The 10,917-nt window shown below is 46.7% G+C and overlaps 1 protein-coding gene across 5 annotated transcripts in view; it reads right to left on the reverse strand.

The window, feature by feature from the left end:
• The window catches only part of KCNJ16 (potassium inwardly rectifying channel subfamily J member 16), a 64,855-nt gene that overhangs the window by 13,673 nt on the left and 40,265 nt on the right, over nucleotides 1–10,917 (reverse strand). Inside the window, exon 1 of one of the 5 annotated variants that reach the window (XM_068262459.1) lies at nucleotides 3,218–3,526. The exons of the other annotated variants lie outside the window; for them this stretch is intronic. The gene's annotated coding sequence lies outside the window, so the exon portion shown is untranslated. Of the gene's footprint in view, nucleotides 1–3,217; nucleotides 3,527–10,917 lie in introns of those variants that run through there. 5 annotated transcript variants of the gene reach the window in all.

Below are 10,917 nucleotides of genomic sequence, written 5' to 3' on the forward strand. Positions count from 1 at the left end.
ATTGGTGTCAGCACACAGAGTGTATCTGATTATTGATGATCTGCAGTATCACCAATAATACAGATGTTATACCTGATTATATGGTGATCTGCAGAATCACCAACAATACAAGTATAGCTAGACACAGGACACCTATGTAATATGGGTGTTTGGTGCAACAGTTAGAAAGGTTATCTCCCAAGGAGCGGAAGATACAGACACTACTGCAGCCAAGGATTCCCTGAAGAGCAGGGAATTGGACTGCACTGCAGCCAGTGGACACCTGAGGAGCAGGTGGCCTCTGACGGTGAAGATACTAATCTCCTTAAGAGGAGGAGATGGAGATTGTACTGCAGCCAAGGATTCCCTGATGGGCTGGGATTCAGACTGTACTGCAGCCAGTGGACTCCTATAGGTAAAATCCCCAGACCGGACTGTAAGGAGACTTCCTGAGGAGCAGGCAGCCTTTACAGCTAATGGACACCTATAGAGTTGGTGTCACAAGGAGTACAGAGAGGCTGTGCACTCAAGGAACGAGTGACAGCCAGAAGGGTCATACAAGCCAGGTCGGCAACATCAAGCAGATAAGGTACAGAGACAGAAGACTGATACGGTATCCAGGTACAGGCCAGGTTGGCAACGGGTAGACAGATAGGCAAGGTACTGAATCAGTAAGCAGGAGAGAGGTCAGCAATGCCAGGGATCATAACAGGTATCAATATAGCACAATCCTATTCTGAGGTGTGAGGTCCTTGGTCTCAACACCCGGGAACTGGTCTGAAGTATAACACAGTAATCTCCTAATCTTGGGTGTGAGGTCCTTGGTCTCAACACCCGGGAACTGGTCTGAAGTATAACACAGTAATACAGTAATTCCCTAGTCTTAGGTGTGAGGTCCTTGGTCTCAACACCCAGGAACTAGTCTGAAGTATAACGGTTCAATAACACAGTAGCGCCTGAGTGGAATCTGTGTGAATTCCCAGTTCCAACTGGTTCTAACACACTGTAAGATCTGACTGAGGTCTGAGTGCTCACACGTGAGTATTCGCAACGGCAGACAACTTACAACTGACAAGCAAGTCCTATACAGTATATACTTGCAGCGCTCCGCAGCACCGCCCCAGCCACTCAGCCAATCCGGAGTCCAGCTGGAGTCAGCTGATCGGCCTGATCAGCTGATTCCCCTTCTGCTGGCATAAAGGTCCTGTCGCCTAGCACGCGTAGCTCTCCATCTGTGTGCACTAGAAGAACCAGGCGAACCAGTGACATGTTGCTGCGTGGAAAATGCTGCCGGCCTGAACGCGGAGACAGCCGCCCTGCCGCTTGCCCGTGTGGCGGCGTCTCCGCTATTCCTTACACTTCCAGGACAAAAAATGTTTTTGACTTTAGCCATCTTGTGGCCAAATAGTAAAACTACATCTACATAATTTTTTTATGAAATAAACACACATTATTACATTTAAAATTAACTGTTTACCTACGACACCAAAAAAAACCCAAATCAATTTTTTCATGAAAAAAAAAATTACAATAAAAAAAAACAAACATAAATAGTTACCTAAGGGTCTGAACTTAATATGTATGTGAAGATGGTATATTATGAACATTTTTTAAATTATAAGCTTGTAAATAGTGATGGACACAAAACTGAATAAATGCACCTTTATTTCCAAATCAAATATTGGCGCCATACATTGTGATAGGGACATAATTTAAATGGTGTAATAACCGGGACAAATGGGCAAATAAAATACATAGGTTTTAATTATGGTAGCATGGATTATTTCAAAGCTATAATGCCTGAAAACTGAGAAATAATGCTTTTTTTTCCATTTTTTCTTAATATTCCTGTGGAAATGCATACAAAACATTTCCTAAATCCTGGCTGTAAAAGTTCACACCTGCTCTGCACTTCTCTAAATTATAATTGTTTACATTAGAATGTGACAGCTAGGGGAACATGCCTTGTGGTGCCCTGGCCTAAGCTCAGCTTGCCCACAGCTTAAACAGTCACTTTCTTCTGAAAACAGATTTAGAGGAGCAAACAAAAGGTGTGTGTGTGGAATTCTCTTTGTGAGGAGAAAACTCTCACAGCGTTTGCTAGTTGCAAAGGGTTTCTGATTTGGGCTAGGCTTTGAGCTGTTTGGGGCATAGCTTGCAACTGTTCCTCTTTCTCTTTGTCCCTCCCCCACACACCTTAGAAGCCCCCCTCTTTTGATTCACAGATTCGAGCAAATAAAACGTGCTAATCAAAGTCTGACAGTTTTTAAAAGCATTTGACAAGGTTGGTACCCAAACCCTAGAAAGCAGACATAGAAGTCTGCTACCTTAAGTGTTGCGCCACTTTTAAGGGGGGCTTAAAAGTGGCTTAACACTTAATGTAGCAGACTTCCATGTGTGCTTTCTAGGGTTTGGGTACCAACCTTGTCAAAAAGTTTTTAAAAGCAGTGTGTTTTTCTGTTAATATTATTTTAAGCAATGGAGATCATTCTAGACTACAAATCTTGGAGCCTCACAGTGGGTAACTCTGATGGGGCCCCCTACAGTCACACACCCTGCCCCCTCCTACTGGTGACCCTTACCCCATCCCTGCCAGCTAGTGCGCTCATCTGCTGAAGGTCCTATAACAAGAGTGGCCACCCTGAACCCCCCTTTAATAGTGTGGCACCATGACTCCCCCCACCTATAACAAATGCAGCCGCAGCAACCACTCTACAAGGGGGACCAGGGATGGTGCTTCCATAGGATTACACTGGGCAATTGTCCAGGGCCCCAAGCTACTTAGGGGCCGCACCAGTCATGAACTGTAGAAGTTACAAGTTTGCTGTCAGTACAGTATTGAAATATAAGGGGCATTGATTTTTGACCAAGACCTCATTTTACTCAAAACTGTCCCTGGGACCCCGCATCAGGGGAGGGAGGGAGGTTAGAACTGCTCCAGGCTCCCTTAGTGCTTTCACTTCTGTCCTAGGCAAGAATCTAGATCAATGGAAAGCATCAAAATCTGAATTTTAGTTCGGAATACTTAATAATCTGCACAGATTGGGGCATGCTGGGGGGAGCACTTACATTTTTTCCCAAAAGTTTTAGAAAATTTCTCAGAAGTTTGGAGATGTGTTATTGTGGCACTCTGTGCCCTCCATACAGCACTGTGCTATACATATATCATAGCAGCGGGGGTTACACGATACAGAGCAGTGTGTGCTATTGCCCAGAAGGGGTGTTCGGTGCCACCTACCTGCTGTCAGGTGAGTTGGGGAGATCTCAGGCCCCTTCCTGCGCAGACAGTACAGCAGTACTCGCCTCTCCCAGGCTGCTGCTCTAACAATTAGCTTGCCATTATGGAAATCAGAGCGCTTGGTGCTCAGATATTAGGTGCGGCTCCTTCTTATGAAATATTCCCTTTGTACGGCAGCACTATCATCTCTCATGCACGACTGTGCGGCTGCCAAGTCTGGGTGGTGCCAGGTCAAAAAACAACATGTGTGTCAATAAAACATCTCTGCACGACTGTGACCGGAGCACAACAAGACTGTGCTGCTCAACGTTCCTCCTCAGTTCCCTTTCTGACAACTTTAAGAGGAACTTCAAATCAGGAAGCAAAAAATAAATATCTAGAGGGTGTAAGAACTTCACTTCCCCTTCCACCATCAGCTGATTGGCTACACATAGTAATCCCTGATGTGCTGCACGATTTGGTTATTCGGTGGGCATACATGTACAGGTGTGTAAGGAGCTGTCTGTCTGAGGGAGCAGAGATAACCCCTAACTGCCCGATACTGCCCATACACTATACAATAGTAGATAGATCAGGTAAACTATAGCTTTCTGATATCAGTAATGTATGTGGCTTACCACCTTGCACCAGTAGATGTTAGGCAAGTATTCAGCTGAAATTTCAGGCAGAAATAGAAACGAGGACAGTAACAGGAATGCAAGATGGTCATCGCTGGTAAGAAGCACCAACACAGGAAAGTCAAACCGATTTGGTGAATTAAGCCCTGCTTGGTTGCCAGGAGGAGCCGTTTATATCATAGTCTGGTGTGCACCTCACCTGTGACACGAGTGTCTCTGCACCTACATTTGTCTGCATGCCAATTCCTCGTGCAAGTCCACAGAGGCCAGCTCACGGGATACATGTTTGCACGCACATTATACCACTACCAAAAAGGTAGCCACAAATGGGAGTCAAGCACACACTGGCCTGGCTGCATCCCACCAAGACGCTACTGACAGAGTCTGATGGATCCGGGTCCTAATCCCCTACTACTGTATCCTGCGTTCTCTCACCTCTTAGATTTTAAGCCTGATGGGACAGGTCCTCTTCCCTCCTACTGCATCCAGTGTTCCCTCATCTCTCTTAGATTGTAAGCCTGATGGGACAGGTCCTCTTCCCCCCTACTGCATCCAGTGTTCCCTCATCTCTCTTAGATTGTAAGCCTTATGGGACAGGACCTCTTCCCTCCTACTACATCCAGTGTTCCCTCATCTCTCTTAGATTGTAAGCTTAATGGGACAGGTCCTCTTCCCTCCTACTGTATCCTGTGCTCCCACCTCTTAGCTTGTAAGCCTGATGGGACAGGTCCTCTTCCCTCCTCCTGTATCCTGTGTTCCCTCACCTCTTAGATTTTAAGCCTGATGGGACAGGTCCTCTTCCTCCTACTGTATCCTGTGTCCCCTCACCTCTTAGCTTGTAAGCCTGATGGGACAGGTCCTCTTCCCCTCCTACTGTATCCTGTGTTCCCTCACGTCTTAGCTTGTAAGCCTGATGGGAGAGGTCCTCTTTCCTCCTACTGTATCCTGTGCTCCCTAACCTCTTAGAATGTAAGCCTGATGGGACAGGTCCTCTTCCCCCCTACTGCATCCAGCGATTCCTCATCTCTCTTAGATTGTAAGCCTAATGGGACAGGTCCTCTTCCCTCCTACTGCATCCAGCATTCCCTCATATTTCTTATATTTTAAGCCTGATGGAACAGGTCCTCATCCCTCCTACTGTATCCTGTATTCCCTCACCTCTTAGCTTGTAAGCCTGATGGGACAGGTCCTCTTCCCTCCTACTGTATCCTGTGTTCCCTCACCTCTTAGCTTGTAAGCCTGATGGGACAGGTCCTCTTCCCCTCCTACTGTATCCTGTGTTCCCTCACGTCTTAGCTTGTAAGCCTGATGGGAGAGGTCCTCTTTCCTCCTACTGTATCCTGTGCTCCCTAACCTCTTAGAATGTAAGCCTGATGGGACAGGTCCTCTTCCCCCCTACTGCATCCAGCGATTCCTCATCTCTCTTAGATTGTAAGCCTAATGGGACAGGTCCTCTTCCCTCCTACTGCATCCAGCGTTCCCTCATATTTCTTATATTTTAAGCCTGATGGAACAGGTCCTCATCCCTCCTACTGTATCCTGTATTCCCTCACCTCTTAGCTTGTAAGCCTGATGGGACAGGTCCTCTTCCCTCCTACTGTATCCTGTGTCCCCTCACCTCTTAGAATGTAAGCCTGATGGGACAGGTCCTCTTCCCTCCTACTGTATCCTGTTTTCCCTCATCTCTTAGATTGTAAGCCTGATGGGAGAGGTCCTCTTCCCTCCTACTGTATCCTGTGTTCCCTAACCTCTTAGATTGTAAACCTTGTGTAAGAGGGTCTTTTTTTATTGTGTGTACCTGTTATGTATGCAGGCCTAAACTATATAACTGTGCAGTAACAATAAAATAATTTGCCTCCCAGTGTGTTTTGTACAGCACTGAGTTACATTTTGGCACTTGACTATAAATGTAGTAATAATAATCTTGCAGTAGTGAGGTCTCTGCTTAGCACCGATCATTAAGACGACAACAGCCGCAAACACATATTATTTACATGTATGCAGAATTGTTAAGCAGTGTTTGGTCTCTGCAGGTTCACGTTGGCACTCCAACCATTCTCAACAGCCTGAGATCCCAGAAGCGCTCAGCCAGTTGCAGCTTGCAGCGCTCTCGGTAGCCCTAATCCATCAAGTCCTCTCTAATTACCCAAACACAAGCTGGAAGCCCAGAGAGGAGACACGCTGAACTCAGAGCTCTCCGTCGCCTTCAGGCTTGTTTTCAGGTCGTCTTTTTCTTTTTTTTTTTTCTTAGTCCCGAGTCATGGAATGTTTTCGTTCCTAATTTTAAATGTCCAGATGTTTCCAGTGTTTTCCAGAGATGAGTCTGGCTCTGACCAGGGCTCTGGTTGCTTCTGCGTACTTTGAGGTTAGTAATTTTTTCCGTTCGATGGGGACATCCCCGGTGCTGAGTCTGCAGCGAGGTGTCGGCTTGGCCGTCATGGCTGTTTCTTGGCGGTCGTGTTCCTGATGTTTGCGGCACTTACTATGAAGGAACCCAAGAGCGTGACGCTTCTATCAGCTGACCATCCATCGCGCAGAAAAATCTTCCCTAACCAGAACAAAAGATCTTTCCTCAACAGAAGACCTGACATACCAGAAGACATTCTTGTAAGCCGAGAGTCAGGGTAACGAGGCAAATGGAAGCTCTCCATTTATCGGCACGCTGTTGGCCGAAGTTTGTTGAGTGAAACAGAACTGACCAGTTATTGTTTCTACAGATACTGTGTTACGGGGGCCCAGGTCTGGTCTGCAGATGATAGGCTCAGGGTAGCTGTCTGTTGACCAGTCCCTGATGAACTTTGCTGCCCGCCTCATCCACTTCTCCTCCCACTCCTCTGACACAGCCCCTCTCTGCTATTTTCTCCATTGGCCACCTATTACCCAAAGGATCCAATCTACACTCTCTATAAGTTGCTCTATATAAGTTGTCACCTCCTTACATTTCCTTATTAAACTCCAGATACCATTCCACCCGAAACCTTCGATCCTCCTAGGAAACCCTCTGGTCCTCTAAGCTTGTAGAGAAGAGAAAAAGGGAAGACAAGGGGACACCAGGAGCCCGATCTGGTGTATTACCGTTGGTTTCCAGAAACTTAACGTGAAAGGTAGAACAATATACTCACAAAGCTTGGTTGCGTAAGAAGCAACCATTCAAAACAGCATTGAGGAAGTACCGTCCTCACTTGGCGTTGTGAAGATATGGGGTGGTCGCTGCTCCTTGGAAAAGATACACCGCACAGGGGTGAGATCCCCCAAACACTTGAAAGAGGTAGTGGTTTAGGACATGGAGGCGCCCAGGGAGGGGGGGGGGGTACACAGTACGACAAGAAAAGTAATATCTCTATGATAGTATCTTAAAAAAACATCCCTACCTCAATGAGCAGGCCTCAATTTTCCAGCAGGTCAGCTGACGGGCTTCCTCCCCGCATAAAGGTTCCGTCTATGCGCGCGCCCGCGCGCTAAAGCGACCCCCTGCCCGAACGAAAGTTCCGTCCTCGGCGTCCTAGACCCCGGACGGGTGGATGGCCGTATGGAGGCAGCTGCGGCGGCGATGCTGTTCGCCGCAGCTGCCTCGAGTCTTACATTAGGGTTAGATAAAGTAATTAACGACTGCTGGGGTCAGTGTAAAAGCTGTAAAAGAGGTGAAGAAACTAGCAGAGCTCACTGATGTTTGTGATTGCCTGCATTAAAACTCAGCAAAACTTAGTTCTATCTGCTTTGTAATGTAAATCTCTGGTATTGCTCACATCATATGTATGTCCATCATACAGAGGAATGGATTATCAAGTGACAGTTATGATTGATCCTGATTGTTATAACACATCAGGAAGTGAGAGAGAGAAGCAGGATTTGGAGAACTCTGGAATTCAGCTATTAGTGCAGAGCACGGCGCTGGCTGGCTGCGCTGCAGGACCAGAAGAGATGATTTACCTTGACATATGACCTCTTCTCTCTCCAAGTCATGCCGCACTTCTTATCTTATCTGATTTTATCTCCTTAGGCCGTGGCCTTCCTGGCCTTCCCAGAAATCCAGCCCTGCGGACAAGGGGACACGATCTGCGTATGGAGGAAAAGTTTTTGCCATCTATTTAGAAAGGGGTCCTTCACAGTGAGAGTGGTCAAAATCTGGAATAATTTACCTCAGGAAGTAGTTATTGGCAAACTCTATATCTGCATTTAAAGAGGGCTTGGATGCTTTCCTTGCATTGGAGGGCATCCACGGCTATAAATACTATGTCATTCCTTGGGGAGTTGATCCAGGGATTTTATCTAACTGCCATCTGAATGGAATTTTTCCCTTTTAAGGCTAATTGGCCCAGGCCTTGTAAGGTTTTTCGTCTTTCCCTGGATCAACTGGAACATGTGCAGGCTCAGGATGGGGTTTTTTTTTTGTACAAAAAATTAAAAATCTTTCTTATGGGAAAGGGGGTATCAGCTACTGATTGGGATGAAGTTCAATGCCTGATTACAGCTCCTCTTTAAAATTACCCTGCCTTCCCCTCGTACGCAGGTTAGAAGGTTCTTGGTGGAGCTGACCGGTCAGAGCTGCCTCTGCCGAGAAGTTGGTATGGCGAGTTTGATGCAGTATTTTAAGTAGTGAAAAAACGTGCATTCCCAAATTGCCCTCATGAATGAGAGTCATGACCATATTCATCACCATTTTTATGGGGTACGTATAGCAGGTGGTTTCCTGTATATAGTAAACAGGAAATCGCTGGATAAACATCCATGTGAATGAGGCTTCCAGAGAAGCTATGCATAATCACTGCATCATTGAGGCTTGTGTGAGGGTGTCCATGTCCAGCACTGAAATGGTTAATGAATAGAGATGGCCCAGCCTTGGAGAACTCATGGAGAAGCACATGATCAGTTTGATCAGCTGATAGATTTGTAAGACTCTGATTTGCTTTTCATGATCATGTGTTAAACCAGGAAGTCATCACAGCAAATCAGAGGCTTACAAATCTATCAGCTGATCAAACTGATCATGTGCTTCTCCAAAGCTGGGCCATCTCTATTAATGAAGAGCATGGGGGGAGGGGGCATCCTATGGGGAAAGTTGTGCAAGAGCTCTTATCACTTAATTCATGTTATCTCAGTTTAATCTGCTCCTGTGGTTATGAAATTAAAGGTCTATTTTATGTTGTCAGTGAGCCGTGAAAAAAACGGGCAATTCCCAGCCAGAGAGGGAGATTTAGAGGGAGTTTACACCTTCGCCAATAAAGCGGAAAATCCCTTCCTTGCAGGGGAGGGTGGGGCTACCCTCATCAATGTCACTATAACCGCTAAACTGCTAAATCAGCCGATAATCAGAAATATGCCCGAACCCTGTTCACTGGGGCAGGTCCAGATTTACATCACAGGAGCCAATAGGCACAGATGTCCTGACACCCTAGACTCCGCCCTCTATGAACCTACAAACCCCCGCCGAACCGCACTGCAAGTGTGCTGTCACTTCTCCCTTACCCACTTAAGGACCGGGGCTGCTTTCCCAGATCTGTGCTGCGTGGGCTTTCCAGCCCGCTGCACAGATCATGATTGAGGCAGGGCGATCAGACTTCCCCCCTTTTTTCCCCACTAGTTGGATGTCCTGCTGGGGGGTCTGATCACTGCCGCTCTGTGTGGCCGAGCAGTGGGGCTCCTCAAAGCCCCCCTCTGCAGAGCTATTCCTCCCTCTCTCTCCTTCTTACTATGAGCGGCACAGGACGGCTATCCGGATAGCCGTCCTGTGCCGCCTCTGATATGCTTCAGCCTATCAGATGCTGGCGATCCCCGGCCAATCAGAGGCCGGGGATCGCCGATCTCCTTTACGGCGCTGCTGCTGCGCAGCACCGTATGGATGTAAACACAGGATTTCTTCCCCGCGTGTGTACATTTCGCCTGCGAGCCGCGATCGGAGGCTCGCAGGCTGTTCACGCAGACACCCTCCATGAACTGACATGGAACGATGGAAATCCACAAACGACCAGCTGCCGCCTATCGGCGTTAGCTGGTCGTTATATGGTTAATTCCCTTACCCATCATAGGAAAGCTACAAGTGCCCCTTAGTATTAGGTAGCTAGAAGTACCCTCAGTATTAAGTTTACACCCCGTTTGGGAAGAAGACAGGGAGGCGCTCGGGGAGGGGAGTGAGACCCTTTTCCATCATCAGGTGCCTGTAGGCATGTGCCTACAGTGCCTTATGGTAAATCTGGCTCTGCATTGGGGGTTAGCTCAGCTCCATGACCAGCCGCATTACAGGACAATTATGATAAAAAGGAAAAATACCCACATACAATTTTGAGTGGTCAACGATTGGCCAATTGTACCACCTCTATGTAGCTTATTATTACCTACACAATCCTTTCGTACTATTCCCAATCTGTTGGCCCTCCTACTATATGGAAGAGGTAAATTAGGCAAGTCATTGGCCAGTCAAAATTGGATGCGGATGTTCTATAGATCTTAACCACTTCTGTGGTTCGATACAGTATATCTACGTCTCGCAGGACTTCAGTTCCTGCCCAGCGACGTAGATAATCGTCAATGGCTGCGGATGGCAGACACTCGCTCCTGCGCTAACTCCCGCTGCTGTACTCGCCGCTGCCCGTTAGAGGGGAGATGATGAATTGGAAGAACGCAGTTCCCATTCCTTAATCTAAGTCCCCTGTGTGAGTGATCGCTGGCATCAATGAGATACCGCCATCATTTGTAACTTCCAAAGTAACATCCACGCATTACTTCCTGTTTATCGTACTTATAGTACGCTAATAGGGAAAAATGCACGAGGACATCTTGTGGCCAATTAGTAAAATTACGCCTACATTCATTTTAATAAAAAGACCCACACTTACATTAAAAATTAACTCCCACCCTCTCCTATAGTTACCTAAATAAGTGATAAGCATACAATAAAAAATGACATACATAAAAAGATACATAAATAGTTACCTTAGGGATTTCATTTTTTTAATATGTATGTCAAAAGGGTAGATTAATGTTATTTATGAAATTATGGGCTTGTAATTAGAGATGTAGCGAACGGTTCCCGAACCGTTCGCTGGCGAACATCTCTGAAAGCATGGGGCTTTTACTACTTCCGGG

Source organism: Hyperolius riggenbachi, chromosome 12 (assembly GCF_040937935.1).
Source record: "Hyperolius riggenbachi isolate aHypRig1 chromosome 12, aHypRig1.pri, whole genome shotgun sequence".
NCBI lineage: Eukaryota > Metazoa > Chordata > Amphibia > Anura > Hyperoliidae > Hyperolius > Hyperolius riggenbachi.